Source organism: Lemur catta, unplaced genomic scaffold (assembly GCF_020740605.2).
Source record: "Lemur catta isolate mLemCat1 unplaced genomic scaffold, mLemCat1.pri scaffold_55_ctg1, whole genome shotgun sequence".
Classification (NCBI taxonomy): domain Eukaryota; kingdom Metazoa; phylum Chordata; class Mammalia; order Primates; family Lemuridae; genus Lemur; species Lemur catta.
In genome coordinates this window covers 980367-1003088 of record NW_025423860.1, presented here as the reverse complement: position 1 = coordinate 1003088, position 22722 = coordinate 980367, and the positions used below count along the sequence as shown (strand labels likewise).

General features: G+C 42.5%; 1 long non-coding RNA gene across 2 annotated transcripts; it reads right to left on the bottom strand.

Annotated features, from left to right (window-relative positions):
* Window positions 1–3730: 3730 nt before the first annotated feature.
* Window positions 3731–18390, bottom strand: LOC123629880. 2 transcript variants are annotated; one of them, XR_006732352.1, is made up of 8 exons: window positions 18119–18390; window positions 13205–13342; window positions 12140–12304; window positions 8906–8990; window positions 6296–6423; window positions 6150–6208; window positions 4083–4257; window positions 3731–3770 (listed from the first exon to the last, which is right to left on the bottom strand). It is a non-coding gene; the product is annotated as an uncharacterized LOC123629880 (long non-coding RNA). The 2 variants fall into 2 exon arrangements; XR_006732353.1 differs by lacking the exon at window positions 3731–3770 and having other exon boundaries at window positions 4148–4257; window positions 13265–13342.
* Window positions 18391–22722: the final 4332 nt, after the last annotated feature.

Here is a 22722-nt window from a genome sequence, read left to right as displayed (position 1 = left end):
AGAGTCTCACTCTGTTGCCCAGGCTGGAGTGACTGCCGTGGCGTCAGCCTCGCTCACAGCAACCTCAAACTCCTGGGCTCAAGCGATCCTCCTGCCTCAGCCTCCCGAGTAGCTGGGACTACAGGCATGTGCCACCAGGCCTAGCTAATTTTTTCTCTATATATTTTTAGTTGTCCAGATAATTTCTTTCTATTTTTAGTAGAGACGGGGTCTCGCTCTTGCTCAGGCTGGTCTCGAACTCCTGACCTCGAGCGATCCTCCTGCCTCGGCCTCCCAGAGTGTTAGGATTGCAGGCGTGAGCCACTGCGCCCAGCCATAAGTTATATCTTAAATTGCAAATATGTTGAAATGTTTCCTTTTGGTGTCAATAAATGTAGATAAAGACGAGGTTATGGCCAGATGGGACTCAGAGTGTGTGCTTAGCTACTACATTCAGCCCACTCTTCAGTATGTTGCCATATTCACTTGTTTTCTTCAATATTACAGAATACATTGCCATTTTTCACAAACTCTTTACTTACAAAGTTCAAAAATCTTCTGGAAAGATAGCTTACATTTTTTTAATTACAAAAGGCAAAACAACTGTAGATATTAAAATAAGAACATTTGTTCAGCTTAACTGGAAAATGTATATCCCTTTTTAATTTTTTCTTGTAGAGAGAAACAAAATATAGAAACAGTATCAAGACAATCAAATTTTATTTATAATGAAATGAATACGTAACATCATTTAACTGGAAAAAATGAGTAGAAAGATTCTTAACTTTAAAGTATTTAATGTAGACAAATTTAATCCTGCCTATATAAGGGTCAAAACGATAAGATTAATTTCTAATTTGATTAGAAATTAAAAATTTCTAATTTCTGATGCTTGTTTAAAAACAAGAAAAAAAATAAAATAAAATAACCATAAATGTTAACACTGAAATAGAATTAATTTGAGAGGATCTTGAATTTTGCAGGTAAAAGTCAAAGGGTAGATTCTGTATCTGAAATCCAGTGCTGAGGGACAAGTCTCATCTCAACTTTTCACTATCAGCAGAGAGTATTAATTAGATTACAGAGCTGAGATCGATCGTTATTACTCCTCATTGTACCTCAACAGTCATTTATTTTCATCTGAGGAATTGAGACAGCAGAGTCTTTTGTGTTCCTTAATCTTGGGATAATCACCGGGATGTTAATATTACAAGCCGATGTCTGTGTAGCCCTAGGTATTTAGATTTAGCACAACTAATTGACTTTGATAATAATAATAATGATATATTACTTTTTGAAGGAATAGTTTCTGATATGACTTCTGTTGCTAAAAATTTGGTGCAGGTCAGAATACACTATAGTCTTTCCTTGCAGTGGCTTATGATGTGTTTTGGTAACAGGAGTAGAAAAAATTGTGTAACGATTATGCAGATACCTGCTGGGCTAGATGGTACAGGAGCTAAGAAAGGTATTCTAGGATATAGCTGTGATGTCCACGCCTTATCCTCTGAATCTACAAGGCAATGATGAAATGCAGGTGAGATAACAAGGCATTTACCTTTTCTTTTAGTTTTTTGTGGTGCCCTGTATTCCCAGCCATCTTTTGACTTTCTCATGAAATAATTAGAGCTAATCCAACAGTAAAGTTTGAATTATTTTTGTACAAGACTAGGTCTTAATTTGGCCCTTACTTGCTAAGATGCATTCAAAATTAATATATAATTGTAAATAAAATTTATTACTTGGAAACAAAATCTAGTGTATAAATATTTCTGATAAATTGGCTGAAGTTGGCCTTTACTACCCTTTCAAGTGTGTGAGGATCTTCCGGAAGACGGTCAGCAGAAGCCTAAGGATGGCCAAGGCTGGCTCACCTCTAAAGGATATGAAAAAGATCCTTTTTTTTTTTAAACAAGTTTCACCTGAAGCATATTCCCATAAAACAAGCACATCCTTAATACCACATTTTGTGATTTTTTTTCAGCAGAACAACCAACATTCATAAATAATAATGTATCTAAAAATATTCATGTTCCATAAAAATCACTTTATCTACAGGCTTTCCAGTGAGTTTTGAAGATTAAACAAGATTTCAGTTTCATCACCTGTGTTTAGAGCTTGCTATTTGCCAGGCAGCACTAGAAAAATGATCTTGTAGTGCAGTTGAACTGGAAGTTGCTTTTAAATGCAGCTGCTTGTCTAAATCGCTGTAATTTTTTCTTTGAAGAAGGGAAGTATCATCCTCACTTTGCAGATGAGGACACTGAAGCTCAGAGTGTTTAAGCTCAAAGTGACAGAGCTTGGAATAGATTGGAATCCACATCTTTTGACTGTGGATCCGATCATCCTTTTAATAGACATGTTTTAAAAAGTTAGTTTGTAATTTGGGGAACTTTAATAAAATTCTTCAGTAGAAACTCACAATAAGGAACATTTCCCAAAATAGAGCTGAGTACAGACCCAGAGTAAGAACATGTTGGTCTTGCTGCAGAATGAGGGACTATTTTGTGGGCAACAATATCTTCTGCACAGGGTAGCAATAGCTCGTTGGTAATATTTATTTCACTGAGCCTCTAAGACCCACGCATCAAGAGCGATATTACAATAATCCTAAAATGACCAATTTTCACAGCATGTAAGGATGGGAAGGACTCTTAGCCATGATAATGCCCAACCTGTTCCCATTTCAGAGATGGTGATAAACATCTTATTCAGGGACAAGCGAATTTAGTGATAGCCCTGGTGACAGACAGAGTCTTGGTCTCCTGACTCCTAGTTCAAGAACTTTTCCAGTTTCGGTGCCCAAATGTCAGTTGTGCATATAGAAGAAATGCGGGTGCCCTGATGTGATTGAGCTACAGAGAATCTGTGGTGGAGAAAAAGCTTTATTGCTATAAAACAAAAGGACTTCTTAGAAGGAAATAGGTGATAAAAGTCCCTGATTTGACACCTTTCTAAGAAATATGAAATGAAAAAAAAAAAAAAACCTATGGCTCTTTTGGGTATTTCTTTCTTTTGGTTTAGCCAAATGTGTAGCCAAAAATCGCCTCATTCTCAATTGCCCTTGAGCCTTTCCTGTAAATGAGCGTGGTGTCTGATTTTCCTCTTCTCCAATTTTTCCACACTGCCATCAAACTCCTTAAGTACCTTTTTGGCATAAAAGGATATTTTCTAGAGGAAACAAATGAATGAAAACTTACAACATATGCTTTTTTTTTAATGACATCATCATATTCTCAAAAACCTTGAACATTTGGCTAATTTTGCACAGAAGTTATCTAAAATATTTTAATGGTATCTTAACCTCACACATGTAAGTTTAGATTAGTCTTATAGTCACCTGATATGCTTCATTGTTCCTGTTTCTAGCCTAAGTGGAGTCCTTTTGATTATTTTCTTTTTTAATATTTTTGGAGATACAATGACTGATCTCGGGATAAAGCTTCTTGAACATACACACTGGTTATTTTAGGTATAAAGAGTGACTTACGATGGCTCACACCTGTAATCCTAGCACTCAGGGAGGCCAAGGTGGGAGGATCGCTCAAGGTCAGGAGTTCAAAACCAGCCTGAGGAAGAGCGAGACCCCGGCTCTACTAAAAATAGAAAGAAATTATCTGGCCAAGTAAAAATATATATAGAGAGAAAATTAGCCAGGCATGGTGGCGCATGCCTGTAGTCCCAGCTCCTCAGGAGGCTGAGGCAGGAGGATTGCTTAAGCCCAGGAGTTTAAGGTTGCTGTGAACGAGGCTGACACCACGGCACTCTAGCCCAGGCAACAAAGCGAGACTCTGTCAAAAAAAAAAAAAAGAAATTAAGGAACCACAGCCAGAGGTAACTGCCATGTGCTACTAGAATGAGGCGTCCAGACCACGGTGTGTCCTGGTTTGTCTAAGCAGGGGTCCCGTTCCCAGGTCTCCACACCAGTCAGCAAAAGTTCAGGACGTGCATGACCCACCCCCCCATCCCCACCCCCGCATCTAGGCTGATTCTGGGCTTCTGCTCAGTGGAAAATTAGGAGAGAAAACTGCAGCAGAATTCTTTATATTACGGTTTGATGCCACCCTGACTCGTAATTAGTGGAGATAAAGTTAGAGACGCACCCAAATGTTTTCTCAATCCTGGCCTTCTGTTGTTTATTTCCTCTGAAAGAAATGAGGCAATGATATTGACAAGGCCTGTGTCCTCAGGGTGGGCTTTATTTTATTTATTTGCTTCCACTTGAAAGAGAAGCCCTTTGATTGCAGAGTATCTTTTGTCCAATTGTCTCCTTTGTCACTGTTTGGTTAGAAAAACACTTCTGTCAGTAGAAATGGAAAGAATTCTGGTGGAAATAGATCAATTGGAGATTATCATTATGCCTGAGATGTTGGCTTTTCCGATTATCACCAGTTGATACTGTTACTCCCTGACAAAATAATAACAAATGTAAAACTCCAGCCCAGGAAAAGGCAATTTAGGAAGGAATTACAATGTTCAGTACAATAATTAATACCTTTGAGGCCGTACCTGTCTTGTCTGTTTCCAGTGCCTTGGAGGTATTATTTGTGAATCTTAAACTATAAAATTTTAAGTCTGGAGATTTCTCTTTCCACATGGCATTTTTGAAGGGTTTACCACCAGAGTTCAAATAATGCAATGGTACTGCTTAAGAAATATATTTTCACAAGGTGTATTTGTAATGTAAAAGTTTTGTATATTACTTTAAAATATATTAGTATAAAAACAGATCGCATTTTACCTCAAATTTAAAACTTCGTCTGTATGATGTTTAATTATGGAACAATCATAGAAAGTCATGGACTAGGAGTCAGATGGCTTGGTGTCTAATCCTAGCTCAGCCGTTCATTGGCCCAGTCATTTGTCCTCTCAGGACTTACGTCTCCTTTATGGTAAAATGATGGTGTTGTGATTCCTGGAGTGTTCTCTAAAGTGTTAAGTTCTATGATTCCCTGATGCGCTAGGATCCATGTATACTTTCAGATATGCTGGGAAATTTAGCATTTTTAAAAGTAATTTTAGGAATAATAAAACAATTGAGGACATTTAAAAACCCTTCCTACAAGTTTATTTCATTTCATTTATTAATTCAATTTTTAAAACTTCATCTTTCAGAAATAGAAGTCACTCTGTCAGGCAGCATGTCACTTGCCTTCCTGTTCAATGAATTTGTGAAATTGTGTACCACCTCCCGAGTGCCACGTAAGGGGCGGGCGGTCTTGCAATCCTGCATAGTTATTAATAAAAGATAGCTGTTCTAGTTGGTGGTCCACCTCCTACAACAGTCCTGACAGACACTGGCTTTCATCTCGTAACTGGCGACCATGGTGGTAACAGATGACTTTCAAACAGCTGTCACAAGCTGAAAACAAAGCAAAAAAAGCCACTCTCCCACACTATATACAGACAGCTTGCCAATAGCTGAAATGAATCCTTCCTGGAGTATTTTAACAAATGTTGTTTTCTTCTTTCTTTCTTTCTTTCTTTCTTTCTTTCTTTTTTTTTTTTTTTTTTTGGATGCTGTTACAATTAAACAGAAACATAAAACTCAGACAAGCCGGCTTCATGTTTCCCATAAACCTAACTCCCTAAATTTTCTAATGGGATCACAGCAATGAGTGGTTTCCAGATGCATTTAAAATGTGTTAATTGCCTGCATGAATTGGCTTTTAAAACCTACACAAATCTTCAAATTCTTCAACCTCAAGATTCTACTGGAAGTCCCATGAGGTGCTGTGCTGTCTTGGTAATGTTTGTCCACAGTTCAGTGCTTAGGTTGCAAATTATATCAAATAGAGAAAATGGGAAATGAAAAAATTCTGTGTCTTAAGCACACTTTTTCCTCCTCCTCTTATAATGATCGCATCACCAGAGCCCTTGTTATTCTGAAAATCATGAAAATAATCATTCATTCCTACTGGAGAAAAAGCTGGTGTGGACGCCCCTCCACGAAGAAGGCTGTTGGTGTCCTGGGTCATTTCTGGAGAACTCATTTCTGTCCTGCGGTTAATTAAACTACAAACACATCCATCTGACAACTTGGACAACTTTTCCACTCTCTGTGTTGGAATGTCTGGCTTTCTCTCATTTGCTCCTGGACAATTTCTACCTGTCATGAGCATCTTCCTTAACTGAAAGCCCCGAGCCTGTGTTTACACCCAGTGTTTTACCTTTGATTAGGACCCGGCAGAAGGTAAGCTTGTGGTCTGTCTTCTCGCATCTGGCTGGGCTGAAAACAAGACATGAGAATAAAAACATGGCTTTTGATGAAAAAAACGCATTAATTTAACAGGTGATTTTTCTTTCAGTGACTGACATAGTAAACTTCATTTGAGACACGTCTGAGCCTCACGTCCTTCATTTTTTTTTTCTTTTAGATTCCGTGCGGACAGCTCATGAACAAAGATGAGAAACTGGTGGTGTTCACCACTCCGTATGAAGACTCTGAAAGGTAATAACAACACTTTGTTTAGAAGTTATAAGCCTCTCATACTGATATTCTAATGAGAGCTCCTCTGTTTTCTGACAAAGATGGTGAGTTTATTAAGAGTGGATGAGCACCTATCAGGTGGAGCCTTGCAGAAAAGACAGAAACAGATGAGGTGACAGTGAGGGACAAGAATCATGGTAGATAATGAAGGTTATTTGATTTATAAAGTATTTGGCAAATTTCCATTGACAAACCTTGATACTTAGTTTGATTTCTCTTTAATGGCACAAATTTTCTCCTAGGAAACAACTCTGTTTTAGGAATAAGGTGAAGAAGTAGCTGTATCTTTCCTCCTGATTTGTTTAATCCTTAGCTCAGATATAGAGCAAGAAGTTGACTAAGTTCCTTATGAAAAAATTCCTTCCTCAGCCGCTTTCCACATTCTTCCAGTCTTTCAAGGTTTTGCTCAAGCTTCACTCTACTTGTTGGGCCCCAGAATTATGTCTTTGATTTCTTATTTGGCACCTTTTATGTGCACGATACCCTGCTACGTGCTTGCAGGAGAAGAATCAGATGCGGATCCTACGCTCTAGCTGTTTGCAGTATAGAAGCGCAAGGCCATGCACACAGCTAAGTACAATATACAGTGGGATGTTTTGCCGCATAAGGAGACACAGACAAACTGCCCTGGGAAATCTGAGGAAAGTAGATTGCTAGAGGTTAGGACAGGGTGCAAGAAGAAGCTGTTGGACCCAATTTCTGGCAAAGGGAAAATGAGGAGAAAGATGGAATAAGAGAAGGGGAGAGTATTCCAGACTGAAGGCAGAGTGTGCACAGAGGTGTGGTGGCAGGAGAGTCGAGTGCTGGCGTCAAGACCAGTGACCGAGGCCGGGCACGGTGGCTCACGCCTGTCATCCCAGCACTCTGGGAGGCTGAGGCAGGAGGATCGCTCAAGGTCAGGAGTTCGAGACCAGCCTGAGCAAGAGCGAGACCCTGTCTCTACTAAAAACAGAAAGAAATTATATGGACAGCTACAAATATATATAGAAAAATTAGCTGGGCATGGTGGCGCATGAATGTAGTCCCAGCTACTTGGGAGGCTGAGGGAGGAGGATCGCTTGAGCCCAGGAGTCTGAGGTTGCTGTGAGCGAGGCTGACGCCACGGCACTCTAGCCCAGGTGACAAAGCGAGACTCTGTCTCAAAAAAAAAGACCAGTGACCAGTGACCCGTCCGCCTCGGCCTCTGCCCCGGGCCTGCGGCACAGAAGAAGGACGTCCGGTGGGCATCCCGAGTGAGGACTGAGCGGCCGGGAGTGCCGTCCACAGGCCAGCGTCTCTGTTTAGAAAGACAGAACTTCTGTTGTGCAACATCTTTTGGGCGAAAGATAATGTAAAGAAGTAATAATTAGGTTTCTATTAACACATCAATGTTTCTTAAACTAGGACTCCCAGACCCTGTGTGTCTGGGGCATCTGTTCGGGTTCTCTGTGAGAATCATTTCATTAAAAGAGACCCACGCGTATTTCCGATATGAAAATCATGGTTGGACGAGGGAGGCCATTACGATTTGGGGATGGGGTCGCTAACAGGCTAGCGTAGCAATGGTGTCTGAAACCGACTGGCAATGTGGGAGAATAGGGCTTGGATAAATACAGACATATTGATTTCTCCCTTTCCCCTCAGCCGGTTCCATTCAGTATTTTAACAAGCATTTTAGCCTTTAATTGTGTACGACTCAGCATTTCTCCGTGTGCCGCTCTTCACGACTCTGCGCGGTGTGTTTGGGGTCTCGCCGGCTCAACGCGGTTCCCTCCACCCCGAGGGAAGAGCCAGCACACGGCGAGGCAGCCCTGGGCGTCGTGGGTCTGCAACAGGCCTCGACCCATCTCGTGGACATTTTTTAAAACTTCAGTAAAACTCAAATTTGCCTCACAGGAACAGTCTGAGGACTAACTGATTCTATCAAAAACTTCCAGGATACCATCAGCATCATGGAAACATAGAAAATAGATGATGTTGAACAATTTCTAGGACAGAAGATGCCCCATGCTCCTTTGGTAGCAGAAAAACATGTTTGACTACATGTTATAGTTCAAAAAAGAAAGAATGAAAGGGAGAAGAAAAGAAAGAAAGAGAAAAAGGAAGGGAAGGAGGAAGAAAGGGAGAGGAGGGAGGGAGGGGCAGGGGAGAGACCCCTGCTTCCCCAGGGGCCGGGGTCACCTCGCCCCAAGCTCGGACTCCCATGGCCATTCCCTCCGTGCGGAGGATCGTAGGGACTTGTACGGGCTCCTGCGTCCCACCTTACAGCCCCTCTTCCCGGCGATGCTTATTAACGTTCCGATTCTCTGTATCTACTAACGATGAAGATTGTACAGAATTTAGTAGGTAACATACTTTTTTCTCTAGTGGTCAAAAACCCGTATTTCTAAGGGAGAGAGAGAGAGTTGGGGCCTTTGATAGTAATCTAAAATGCCCAGAAGATGCCTTTCAAGTTACCTGTAAGGTCTGCGTGATCCGGGGCTCGGAAGGAAGGATGCAGGGCTGAGGGATGAGCTGCCGTCGCGTCTTGGTCTCAGGGGACCTGGGGGAGAAGGCAGAGAGTGGGGAGATGAGAGGAAACGGCAGGAGCAGAGCGGCGAGCACCTGAGTCACCTTTTTACAATAATTGCAATACTGTAGATTCGGCAAGGGTAACACTTGCCATCTCCTGACACATTATATTAATATATTGATATTATGGTTGTCATCCCAAGCAAGGTTTCATAAGAAAAGTCAAGGAGTGGAGGAAACAACTTTGATTCTCAGCGTGGGGGATTATCAGCGTAAACACAGTATTTTGTAGTTTTTATGTTTCACTTTCACATAGCCTGCAAGCATATCATTTTAAAGGCAGCCCCATTCCACCTGTTACGATCCTGGGGTCATCCTTTTTTTTGTTTGTTTGAAGTACTCTTATAATGATGCTAGTTCTTCACTTTAATTTCTCGAAAGCAGATGTTTCTCTGCCCAAACAATTCTTTTAAGAAGTATATTTTTAAAAAAAAAATGATTGTGCATGCAGAAAATTACAATTATAACCTTGCAAAAAAAACTTTTTTTTTTTTTTTTTTTTTTGAGACAGAGTCTCACTCTGTTGCCCAGGCTAGGGTGAGTGCCGTTTCGTCAGCCTCGCTCACAGCAACCTCAAACTCCTGGGCTCAAGTGATCCTCCTGCCTCAGCCTCCCAAGTAGATGGGACTACAGGCATGCGCCACCATGCCCAGCTAATTTTTTCTATATATATTTTTAGTTGTCCATGTAATTTCTTTCTGTTTTTAGTAGAGATGGGGTCTCGCTCTTGCTCAGGCTGGTCTCGAACTCCTGACCTTCAGCGATCCTCCCACCTCGGCCTCCCAGAGTGCTGGGATTACAGGCGTGAGAAGGAAAACTATTATGATTCATTTTAGCCTGAAGTAGAGCTAATCTCAGAAGAGTAGGATGAACCCAGGTTCTCATGAAGTGCCCGTGTCACCTGGCATGAAACTCACTCCTAATGGCAGTCGGTCACCTGCTCTTAAACACAGGGGAATGACATCACTCCCTCCTTGCCTTCTGCTAACAATATACCGGTTCTCACAGGCACATAAGGAACTCCTGTGTCTTTCCTCCTATTCAAACCATTCAAATGTCTTTATGTAAACCACTGGCGTCCTTTAAGAAAACCAACAATAGTTTTGTCTTTTTTCCCTTCGTGTGAACAGCATGCTGCCTCCCAGATGCAGCGTTGAGCAGCCAGACAGCTGCTGGCTATTAAAAGTCCCGTAAAGCTCCATTATTTTGCTCATAAAGGGAAGAGAAGTGCAGGGACGTTTATGGGGTGACAGGCAGATGTTTTCGTTGGACTACGCAAGCGGTGAGCGAAAACTAAAATGATCTCTTTTGTGATATCATCAGCATTTTTACAATTCTTTTGGCCTCTTTATTTTTAACCCCCTTCTTACCTGCCCTAAAGTAAGCTATTCTGGAAATGCAGAATAAAGGACCATGGACACAGTTACTGTCCACCTTGCAGGGAAGTTAATGCTGTCTGCCGCTTTCTCATAAAGACAGGCATCCCTGAGTAAGGCTGGTGGCAGGCATCGTTCCTGGCGGGTCTGGTGGGCTTCTTCTTTTTCCACTGGGGAGGGGAGGGTGCCTGCCACCAGCCTTACAAGAACATCAAAGCCACCCTGGGTTTCTGTCCAACAGCTTAATTAAGTTTCTTCTCTTTCCACACTAAGAAAGTAGCTTCTCAACCATGTGTTTATATGTAATATATTAAACAAAATGAACTCTTATTGGATTGATAAATCCACAGAGATTTAAGACAAGGGACTTTGGGAAAACTTGTGCCTTCAGCCACACTCTCTAAAGCACCTTCTGGAAAAACTTCTTCCATGCAAACAACACTCATGCAGTGGACCTTCCGTTCTCTGAGGCCTGGCTGGGACACAAGGCCCAAGAAGATCCCTAGAGTCCGTCTTCATATCTGTCTTTTTTTAATACTTTATGCTTACATAAGCTCTTGGATTCGAAGCAACAATTGCTTCTAAAGCTGCAACCACGTGCTAAGAAGTATTTGGGAGATACCACTGGAAAAAAGACCAGATTAGAACTTTCCCAAGAACCAATTTATCATTTGTCTGGGAAGGATTGGTATTGTCTCCCAGCATGAGATTTGTATGTCTGGAGACTGGAAATTGGCCAGGTTTTTACCTCAATGGAAATGTCTTTGATAAAAACCTCAGAGAGGCCGGGCACGGTGGCTCACGCCTACAATCCTAGCACTCTGGGAGGCCGAGGCGGGAGGATTGCTCAAGGTCAGGAGTTCGAGACCAGCCTGAGGAAGAGCCAGACCCCATCTCTACTAAAAATACAAAGAAATTATATGGACAACTAAATATATATAGAAAAGAAAATGAGCCGGGCATGGTGGCGTAGGCATGTAGTCCCAGCTACTCGGGAGGCCGAGGCAGGAGGATCGCTTGAGGTCAGGAGTACGAGACCAGCCTGAGCAAGAGCGAGACCCCATCTCTACTAAAAATAGAAAGAAATTAGCAAAACAACTAAAATATATACAAAAAAATTAGCCGGGCATGGTGGCACATGCCTGTAGTCCCAACTACTCGGGAGGCTGAGGCAGGAGGATCACTTGAGCCCAGTAGTTTGAGGTTGCTGTGAGTGAGGCTGATGCCGCGGCCCTCTAGCCCGGTCAATAGAGTGAGACTCTGTCAAAAAAAAAAAAAAGAATAACTATTGTCTTTTATTTTGGGGAGTTTGTTTGACTTTAAGGCACACAACATAATTCTTAGAAACTAATTTTAAACACATGAGACACAAAACGATGCCCCGTAACCAGATGTTCCACCGCGAGCCGCAGGAGCCCGGCCGTCCTGCACGGAGCGCCTGTGGTTTCGTGGCCAGCCCTGCTGGGTCCCTCCAGGCACTAACTAAAGCCTGGGCACGGCCACCCTGCTGTGCCCTCTCATGGCACGTCTGATCATCAAGCTTCCTGAACTTTTCTCACACCTCAGAACCTGCTTTCTTGCCCCTCCCCATCCAGACTCATCGAAGCGTCCGGTGACACAGCGTGGAGTCCATCCACAAGCCACCCGGAGTCACCATAGCCACCAAATTTCCCCCCTGACCTTCAAGTCCCACCCTCTTCCCCCGCACCGGGTTCCGCTTTTACTGAGACTCAGAGCGGCTTACCAAAAAGTGACCTTTACTTTCACTCTCACCCAGCAGATCCAGAAGCCAGTTTCACTTTGTGGCACCTCCCTCGGGCTCAGTTCCACCGTGACAGGTTAGTTTCCAGCACAGCTCGGTGAGCGGACGGAGGACTCGGATGGCCGGCTGGGCTGGAGTTCCAGGAATCTGCAAACAAAAGTTTCTCTGAGGCAGTTTACATAAAAATAAACAAACAAAAATGTCTGTTGAGGAAAGGCCAGCCAAGGTGCCTGACTGCCGGCAGGGACACTCTGATCAGCGATCAATGGCTTCGGCAGGGAGTGTCGCCGCGGTTCTCTCTGAACCCGATCGTTCTACCATAGGAACAGACGGCAGCTCGTTGCTGGCCGGGCCCTGTGTGCTCGGGGGTCTCTTTGTGACCCCGCAGCCCGGCAGTGACAGCTGTCCACGGCCAAACCTCTGTGTCAACATGAGAAACGGTGCTGAGAGGCGCGGAAAACCCCGCAGCCTCGCAAGTGCCACCGAGGGACAGATTTGAGAAATCGGGTCTAAATAAAGACGGCCGCGGGCCCCCGCGGTTTTTGAGAAACCGTGGCCGACCGGTGACCTCTTCTTAATGTAAGACTATGCAAAAGGGAATTTGCAATTTTTGTAGGGTCTTCTTTGTAAAAACAACCCTTCTTCAGTTGTTCTGGTGAACCCGGCGCTCAGCAGTCCCGGGTGCGGCTGGTGTCACCTACCCGGGTGAGAACAAGAGCCAGAGGGACCGCCGGCAGCACACTGAGTCCATTCCGGGCGGTAAAGGACGCCAGCGACAGTGCTCACGACGCCCCGACGCACAAGCGAACGAAGTGCCAGATGCCATCCCGGTGTTGCCGGGTGACGGCCCGGCCTGTGACGGTGGCTTTTGGAGAGGGACACTGTTCCCAGGTCGCCCCCAGCCTATACACAGGTTCGCCCTTGCCCAGCATGTGCCCCCCCCACGAGGGCCCTCTGGGCTTGGCCAGGTCCCAACCCTCCCCCAACACGGCAGCCTGCGCGGGACGCTCGGGTGGGTCCCCTGACAGTGACCAGCTCTCACGTCACCTGGCAAAGCTAAGTGTCCTTGGCCTCCCGTGTTCCCTGAGGAAACCAAAGGACACTCACCGCTGGACGTTGTGACTCTCTCTCCTCGGAGCCATTGTTCCCTGGCTGCTGCAGTTGGTCACACACCGTCAGTTCCAGCTGAGTGGGGGGTTGGGGAGATAAAAATCAGTTCACAATGGATGCGGTGGCTCACGCCTGTGATCCCGGCACTCTGGGAGGCCGAGGCGGGAGGATCGCTCGAGGTCAGGAGTTCAAGACCAGCCTGAGCAAGAGCGAGACCCCGTCTCTACTAAAAATAGAAGGAAATAATATGGACAGCTAAAAATATATAGAGAAAAAATGAGCCGGGCATGGTGGCGCATGCCTGTAGTCCCAGCTACTCGGGAGGCTGAGGCAGGAGGATCGCTTGAGCCCAGGAGTTTGAGGTTGCTGTGAGCGAGGCTGACGCCATGACACTGACTCTAGCCTGGGCAACAGAGCGAGACTCTGTCTCAAAAAAAAAAAAAAATCAGTTCAGTGATAAGCCCAATCATGGGTTGAAATCTCTAATCAAAGTCGCCAGTTGCCGCCGCCGCCTCTCCCAGTCCATTGACCCCTCCTCTAACCGGGGCCTTTGGAGTCCTTGTTTTCCTGCCAGACGATGGCATTTCCAAGTAGAAGGACAGAAACATTCGTTTCTCACAGGCCCATGCCTGGCTTCTTTTGCTCTTAAATGAAAACACGGTTCAGTCACAACCAGCCCTACAGGCACCTCTGCAAGCTGCACCCCCTGCAGGTGTTACGTGCACATCCCTGGACGTCTTCTCGCTCCACATTCGTCCCTCACTGGTTCCCTGAGCTGGTGCCACCCCCGTTTCCATGGTGTCTCTCAGGTGTCCTTTTCTCTGGATTTTTCTCTCGATCTTCTATTTTTGTGTCTCATTTTGTTCTGTTTTGTATTTTTTTGCTTTGAACTATCTGTCTCCTCTCTTAGCACTCAGCTGGGCCCGCCATGCCCCATCTGGGTTTTCTCACGTTTTTTGTTTGCTTGGTTGGTTGGTTTTAGAATTTCGCTAAACTGCCTCTTAATTTTTTACAACTTTGTATCTCTGGCCATCCAAGAGGATCTGTACTCTTTCCAAAAGATCTCTTTAAAAGATTTACATGTTAAAGACGATCTCTTTCTCATTACCCTCCCTAATTCTTCACTTTTATTAAAAATATTTAAACACCTCAGAGCTGTATGTATATTTTATGACCTAAAACAGTAGATGCTCTCATGGGTCACAACTCAGGCCACAGCAGTCACCTTTGAGAGGAGGGGCTGTGCCCGTAACATGTTCCATGATTTTGTTAACCCTCTCTTTGAACCTATCGATATTTTCCAAATAGATATACTAGTTTTTAACTCTATCTAGAGGCAATTAATCTTCCTGATACTTGAGTTGACTTTCACTAGATCTTCCAAGATGTGTTTATTAAAGATCATGACTGCAAATTCACTATAGATTTGTTCAGAGGCAGAATAATGTTACAGTCTTTGTCATTTTTTTAACGGAAACTTTGACATGTAAGCTCCAAAAGATCAGGGATTTTTTTTTCTGTTTTGTTCATTGATACAAGAATATGCCAACCACCAAGAAAAGTATGTGGCCCAAAACAGGTGTTCAATAATTATTTGCTGAATGAATGATAAAATCTAGTCATTTTAAAGTTTTGCCATGTAGCCCTGTAAGGGTAATTTCATAAGCAAATAATCTACAATGCCTTGTAACTCTCTTTGCAACTGAAAGTTCAGGCCGCAAATACCGAGTCCATTTGTTCTGGTTTTTTTCTCTGAATGCAATTCTTTACGATGAAGCCATGTGTGACCTTTCAGCCTCTTCCCACAAACTTGTGCACTTCTCCTGCAGTTTATTTCTTTTACTTTAGCATTTTGGTTTGAAAAGCCTTAGTAGTATCATTGTTTATCTTTCTAATAATTTATAAAAGAAACAAGAATGAAAATTCTCCTAGCCCAAATCCCCAAGAAAAATCAAATATTTATACTCACCCAGAAATGTCTGTTATCTGTACCCTTTGATTCTTTTCTAGAATCTATTTTTTAAATGACAAACATTTTCATATTTATTCAATGGTTTAAACTGCCTTTGCCTATAAGCTTAGTGACGGTTTCACATGTGTATTTATTCAGCAAGAAACTGTTCCTTCCACAGATTAGATGACTTTATAGCAGTGAGTCTGTATCGTGGCAGTCCGGTGCTCACTGATGAGGCATTTGCGTTTGTTCCAGGGCTCTCTTTATTAGACAAGAACAATATCAGCAATCCTCATTTCTCCTTCATGGGGGCTAACATATTTTCAGCAAGGTTTCTAAATTTGCCCTCAAATTCCCTTTGGTGATTACGAGGAGTCCACAGGGAGGTGAAATGCCAGCCCTCGGAGCCAAGGTGAAGGCCTTTCAAGGTTTGGGGTTTTTGTTTGTATATTTTGTTTTTTCTTTAAGTATTATGGCAGGAATATTCACTTCATTTTCTGAAATCCTTGGGCTAGAACAGACCATCAAAGTAATTTGATTCACACAAATGCTCTTCTTCCACATCCTTTTAGAAACACAAAACAAAACAAAACTCTAAATCATCTTAGTTGCTTTGGTTAGCGCTAATTTCACAAATCCCAAGAAAGATTTATTGGCCTGAATCTTATTTCCTGATACATAATGAAATGCTATTAATAATTTCATTTTTATAAAGTGATTTCTACCTTGAGCATAATTCAAGGATCAAATCAGATCTCATTTTTTAAGCTTAGTATTTTAAGTACTTTCTCATGCACTTTTAAAATACTTTCAAACTTACCAAAAATTTCTAAGAAGTGTACAAAAATATGTTTTCCTCAGCCATTTGAAAGCAAGTCATCACTGGGTGACTTGGTATGCATATCCTACAAACAAGGATGCTGTCCAATACAGCCACAAGATTGCCATCAGAATCAGAATGTGAACGTTGATTGATACAGTACTCCCATCTAATACTCAAACCCCATTCAGGTTCTGCCAATTATCCTGTCAATGTCCTCCACAGAAAAAGGAATCCAATCCGGGATCATACATTACATTAGTTTTCATCGTTTTTATTCTCTTGAAATCTGGGGCAGTTCCTCAGTCTTGGCCTGTATGTCCAGAACACTCCAGAAGACCATGGGCCTGATATTCTGTGGAATGTTTCTCAGTTTGTTTTGGGCAAACGCTTCCTCGTAGTTAATTTCAGGTTATGCATTTTTGGCAGGGACACCACAGATGGGGAGCTATGTGTCTTGTCATGCATATGGTCCAGTTTTGATTTTTCCCATTACAAGGGATTCTAACCTCGATCCTTTGATCAAGGTGGTATCTGCCAAGATTCTCCAACGTGAAGTTATTCTTAGTATTTCCTTTAGTTGTCTCTAAGTACTTGGGGGGGACTATGGAATTATGTAAATATTCCATCTCTCATCAAATTTTCAGCCACCAGTTTTAACATCCATTGATATTTCTCATTGGAATTATTAATCATGGTTGTCAGATAGTGATTTTCTAATACCATAATGCTCTCTACATTTATTGGTAAGGCATTCCAATGTAAAGAAAAGCTTTGTCTTATACCCATTTATGTTTATTGGAAGTTTTTTCATCAATATAAATTAATGATTCCTATTTGATGAGTTACAATACATTCTCATCATTATATATTTTGATGTTGAAAGTGTCCTATATTTGATCAGTTCTCTGAGTATTTACTAATTTCTGTCACAAAAGAAATTCCAGGCTCATCAATTTCACATCCCTATGAACATCACAAAAGACAAGAGAGAACACGAATTATTGCAATTTTTTGTAAAACCGACTTACACATGACAGTGTCATGTCTGATCTCTGGGGGACTGTTCCCTGTCTTTCCATCTGGCTGATAGGGTGCAAGCCACTTTTTGTCAGATTCCCCACACTAGTTTTGCTAGAGGTGGTGCAAAATACCCTGAATCAAATCATGATCGGTTATTATCATGTGTGGGGTAATTCGATGTATTTATTAGAACTGTTTCTGAAAAACTTCTACTTAAGCTGTTTGATGTAAGTCTATTACATAAATGTCCAACATTATTGGCAACTCAAAAAACTTTATTAAAAAAGAAGTAATTGTGCTCACTTCAGCAGCACAGACACTAACACTGGAACAAGACATGGAATACACAGGAGTTGGCATGCTCACTAGGATGAATTGTGAATTTGTGAAGTGTTCCATATTTTAAAAAAAGAAAATAAAAGAAATAATTTTCATTAAGAGTTTTAAAATAAATAAAACAAATGAGCTATAATTATTACTCACATGGACACCACCTATTCTCTAGCCCCCGCCTTCCTAAACTCAAAATTCAAAATGAAAACCTTCAGAAAAAGGGGCCTTCAGGAACTTTCTATGGGAACTGAATGCAGAGCGCCCTCTAGAGGCAGCATTGAATTGATGCAATATTTCTAACAGCAAATGGACTATTTTTTTTTCTTTTTTCTTTTTTTAAAAATTTTTATTTATCTATTTTTTTGAGACAGAGTCTCACTCTGTTCCCCGGGCTACAGTGCCGTGGCATCAGCCTAGCTCACAGCAACCTCCAACTCCTGGGCTCAAGCGATCCTCCTGCCTCAGCCTCCCGAGTAGCTGGGACTACAGGCATGTGACACCATGCCCGGCTAATTTTTTTCTATATATATTTTTAGTTGGCCAGATAATTCCCTTCTATTTTTTTAGTAGAGACGGGGTCTCGCTCTTGCTCAGGCTGGTCTCGAACTCCTGACTTCGAGTGATCCTCCCACCTCGACCTCCCAGAGTGCTAGGATTACAGCTGTGAGCCACTGCGCTCAGCCAAGAATATGATTTTTACAGAACTTTGTCCACAGCTTACCTCTCACTGGGGCTCACACCAGCACCCGCAGCTGCACTTCATCTCTGCTTCGAGTTGGCTGCTCTGCCGGCACCGTCCACCTGGGCACAGATGCAGGAAGTTGGGCTCAGGTGTGCAGCATCAGTACAGCGACCCGGCACATCAACAAAGCAAAGAGGAAATACACAGGGATCCAGCCAAGAATGCACCTTGAGGGCAATGACAGAGTCCGTGTTTGTAAGAAATATTCCCCCATTCTCTGAGCTTTCATTTCAGACATGCAAAATACAATTTTGAGACATTTATTTAAATTATGAAACCACATACCTTTGGGTAAAATTTTAGAAATATTCATTCTTGCCCAAGGACAATGCTACTTTAAAAATTCTCTGAGCAAACTTTTTCTCTTCTACTACCTTTTTAAGCCACATCTGTCAATATTTGCAATTACTAAAATAATTCAGATACCTGAACTTAATCACCTAAAACCCACGTACACAGAGTAATTTCTTTATCAAGTAATTTGTTTCTCCCCAAATAGCCAGGAGCAAACTTAAAGTACTAATCGAACACTTAAAGTACTTCTAAGTGTCTAAAGTGTTTAACATAACAGTTTGCAAAAAGTTGAAAACATGACCCTCATGCAAACATAAAATGAAGATATGTCTAAGATTTTATTGAACTCATTCATTAATGAGGTATCCAGAAAGATAAGAAGGCTCATTCAAGGAGCATTTGAAGAGCTGGGTGCTTAGGGGCAATTCAGTAAAGGAATGTCAGAATAAGATGGTTAGATTAGATACAAACCTGCCCTACACAGCAGTAAACCATAACCTTTGAGGTTATCTTTTCTCCCAGACAGCATTCTACAAGTTAACAATGCCTAGGCTCTAATCATCTAATAAAATTTAAATAAACAAACCCTGGATGAGCCTGATAAAGGCATTCAAAGACGCTGCATCCTTTAGGTAATTTTTTAGAGACTCCTGTAAGTACAGATGCTTTTGAACAAGTAATAAACGTACGAGGGCTCCAAATATACCTGCAAATCATTCATGTGTCTTCCCCTGTCCTCTCTGCTTGCTCACTGGGGTGACAGGGCAGATTGTCACTTCCCAGTGTTAGTCTAGGGAAAAACAGCTCACAGTCATGGATCATGTAGGGAAACTTTTTTTTGAAAAAAATTTTCAGTGTCAAATTGGCTTAACCAACTACCCTGTGGGTAAAATATAATTTATATTAATATCGTTCCTATTTACTTTCTGTGTTGATTTATTCTGTGAGTGAAGGGCAGGAAGGAGGGATTGCACCAAAGGAGGTTTGTGTCTATATAAGTTCAAAATAAGCCATGAATAAGCCACTTGCCAAACAGGGATTTACCGAATGTCATTCTCAGCTCGAGCTCTTAGCCCAATGGTATGGCTTCTATAATTCCCTGTTCACTTGCAATTTAGTAAGGAGGGCCCCTCAAATGAAGATTTTAGTAACTGTGTTTGATTAAAAGATCTATTTCTGAATTTTTATAGTTCCTCCATGGAAAAAAGAAAGAGAGAAAAGAAAGGAACAAAGAAAGAAAAAGAAAGAAAAGAAAAGAAAAGGAAGAGAAAGAAAGAAAGAAGGAAGAAAGGAAGAAAGAAAGAAAGATTAAAGTATACTCTTACACCAAAAAAAAAAAGCCACAGTGAGATTTGATTTTAAAGGAGTCCTCATGACAGTAACTAAAGTTGGATCCGTGTGTTCCAACTTATAAGCAGGACAAGAACGTGATAAAAACTATAGACCTTGTCCTCAGAAAGAGACAATAAGCACATAACATTTTTTATTTAGCTTCATTAAGGATGATTCACGGACCCCCTGAATCCTAACCATGGAACTGGTCAAGAACTCACCACTTTAAAAACCGGGGAGTTCCAGAAAGGAGGGGCAAGGGTGGATTGCCGACCCTCATCTCTTCTCTCTCAAGCTTCTCCTAACATCGCCTTTACAAGCCGCCTACATTGCAGCTGGAGCCACCAACAGGTTGTTTTCTTTAAACAGAAAGGCCTGTCAAAATGGAAAATCTAAAATGAATTATTTGGAAGTGAAAGAGCCCTCCACGGTCCTGCTGAATTTATGGTTCCCAGCATCACTGCGAGCCCAGGGACAGAGTGAAAAGTCTCCGGCTTCAGTGTGACCGTCACCCTGCCCATCACGAGTGACGGTGGAGCAGGCACTTAGCCCCACTGACCCCCAAGTCTTCTCGCTGAAAAATAAGGATGAGCCCAGGCCAGAGCCCAGAGCACAGGCCACTGCAGTCACAGTTCTCGCTGAATCAGCCGGGCAGATTCAGGGAACACATCCCAGGGCGAGGATAATGTTAGAACTAACGCAAGGATTATATAGGACTGGTTCTGTTTGTGTTTAAAAGTTTGGTAGGGTGTTTCTCTTTCTCTATTCCACTGCAAACCTCAGGTCTTAGTGCTATATTCAGAGTATATAAAAAAATGACACAATTAATGCATTTTTCTCGTGAGTTGTGTTTTTAATGAGAAAATTCCTCCGTCATGCCAACATGATAAAAAGGGAAAGAAAAATCTGATTGGAGGAGAAGATCTGGTTTAAATCTCGGTGTTATCAGTGAACGGTTAAGTGACAGTGAGCAGTTCACTCTGGTTCTCAGCTACATGAAGCCACTGGGCTAGCTTCTCCTTAAGGTAGCTGCCAGATACTCTTCGGCTATAATATAATATTTCCATTTGGCAGCAAGTAATTGCTTAGGGATTTGCTCCCAGGTTAATTGAAGATACACAACAAAAATGGTTAACACGGGCTATAGAATTCTACAGATCTGAGTTTGATCTTGGCTTGCCAACATTTCACAGTTGACCTCACCTAAGTTAGTAAGTAAAATGCAAGGACAGTGACTACTTCAGTGGGTTGTTGTACTCATTGAATAAGAAAAATGTATTAAAGTACCTGGCTCACTGTGGGTGCTCAGTTCTTGTCATTGTTATACTATGGAAATCTCTAAACTTGTCTGCGTCCTCCTTTCCCACTTTGCGTAAGTGTGCAAGTAAGGGAAAATCGAACTCTAATACTCTTTCGAAGGGCTTTTATGTCACGAACTAATGAAAACAAAAGAAGGTCAGAGTCTGGGAGCTTCTAGAGAGGTATCCGACACAAATAACACCTCCGTGTCATTCACGAGCTCGCTCCACCCTTGCATGATTTGTGATCACCTTTGTAAAATGTGACTTTCCTGTGTCCCCCTGGGCAGGTGTGAAAGCCTGGAGCTGGACAGCCAGATCCGGGCTCTGATCGAGAGAAATGCTTCTGGTGCAAAGCGGGTCACCACGGAGGCCGGGCCGAGTCGCAGAAGTTCCTGTTCTGCAAAGGTAAGAGAGAGAATGCCTTCCTTCCGCTGCGTCTCAATGTGCCCTTCCATAGTTTACTCACCGAGAAGAATCTGTGGGGACAGTCCCCAAATCATTTACAGTCAGTCTCGTACTTCCTTGTCGCCCGAAGTGGAGCCCTATAAACCTTCTCGCACCCAGTCACTTCCTGTCACTAAAGAGCTCCTTCAGCACACGGCACCTTCCAGCTGAAAGTGCTCCGGCAGCTGTGACCACAAGAGAACGAGGAAGAGATCACGCTATTAGAAAGAATGTTGAACACAGTGACAACTCTTTCCTCGGGAGGAAGTAACCCAGTTTGAGTAAACCCATTCAAATTGGGTTACTAAAATCAGCCCAAACGCTGTTTTTGTGTAGTTGCTGTTTCTGTTTCTGTTTTGTTTTGTTTTAAGAAAAGAAAACAGGTTGTACTGATTAAAGGAGTTGTTTGACTTTGGACTTCCTCCTGTTTGAGGAGCTGGATGTCTATGGTGCTTCAAAGAAGCAAATAAAATGCAAGGGTAAGCTCACGCTAGGAACTTTGTGAACCACTTTCTAGAAATGCATCCTAAATTAACAACAGGAACTCAGACTCCATGGTCCTCCTGAGTAGAAACCATCTTTAGTGATTATTACAAAAAAATCTAATGAGTAGATTGACAGCGTGGCTGGCATTAAAAAAATGAAATAATTTATACTTCTGTTTAAAAGTATCTTTAGTTCTTTCTAAAGTAATTCACGCTCATTGTAGGCAATGAATAAACAACAGAATATTGCATGGGACATATGTCTACAAAAAAAAAATTGTTGTCTATAAGAAATTCAAATTTATCTAGATGTCCTGTACTTTTCTGGCAACTTCAGTGTGGAGGCGTCAGGGTTTCAATAACGTACCATGTGGCACTGCCATTGGCACAGATGTAATCTACCCTGGTGGTCTTTTCATCGGTCTCTCTCCTCGGTAGCAGCCACTTAAGCTTCCAGCACATCTCCTGACCTTGGGTCCATGTACTTTGTGTTCAATTTGACGTCGAGCCTTCCTCAAATCCACTCAACCTCAGTTAGCCACTTCTGCATCCTTTCCCAGGAACACAGGAAATGTCTGGCTCTACTTCCACACCACTCTGGGGGGTGAGTTGTCTCAGGACCTCTCTACCTGGACGTGTCACTAGGCCCCATCACAGCTGTGCATCCCGCCGGTAAGGGGAAATTGGGAAATTCTCTGCAAGACGCACCTTTCCTGGGCTTAACCCA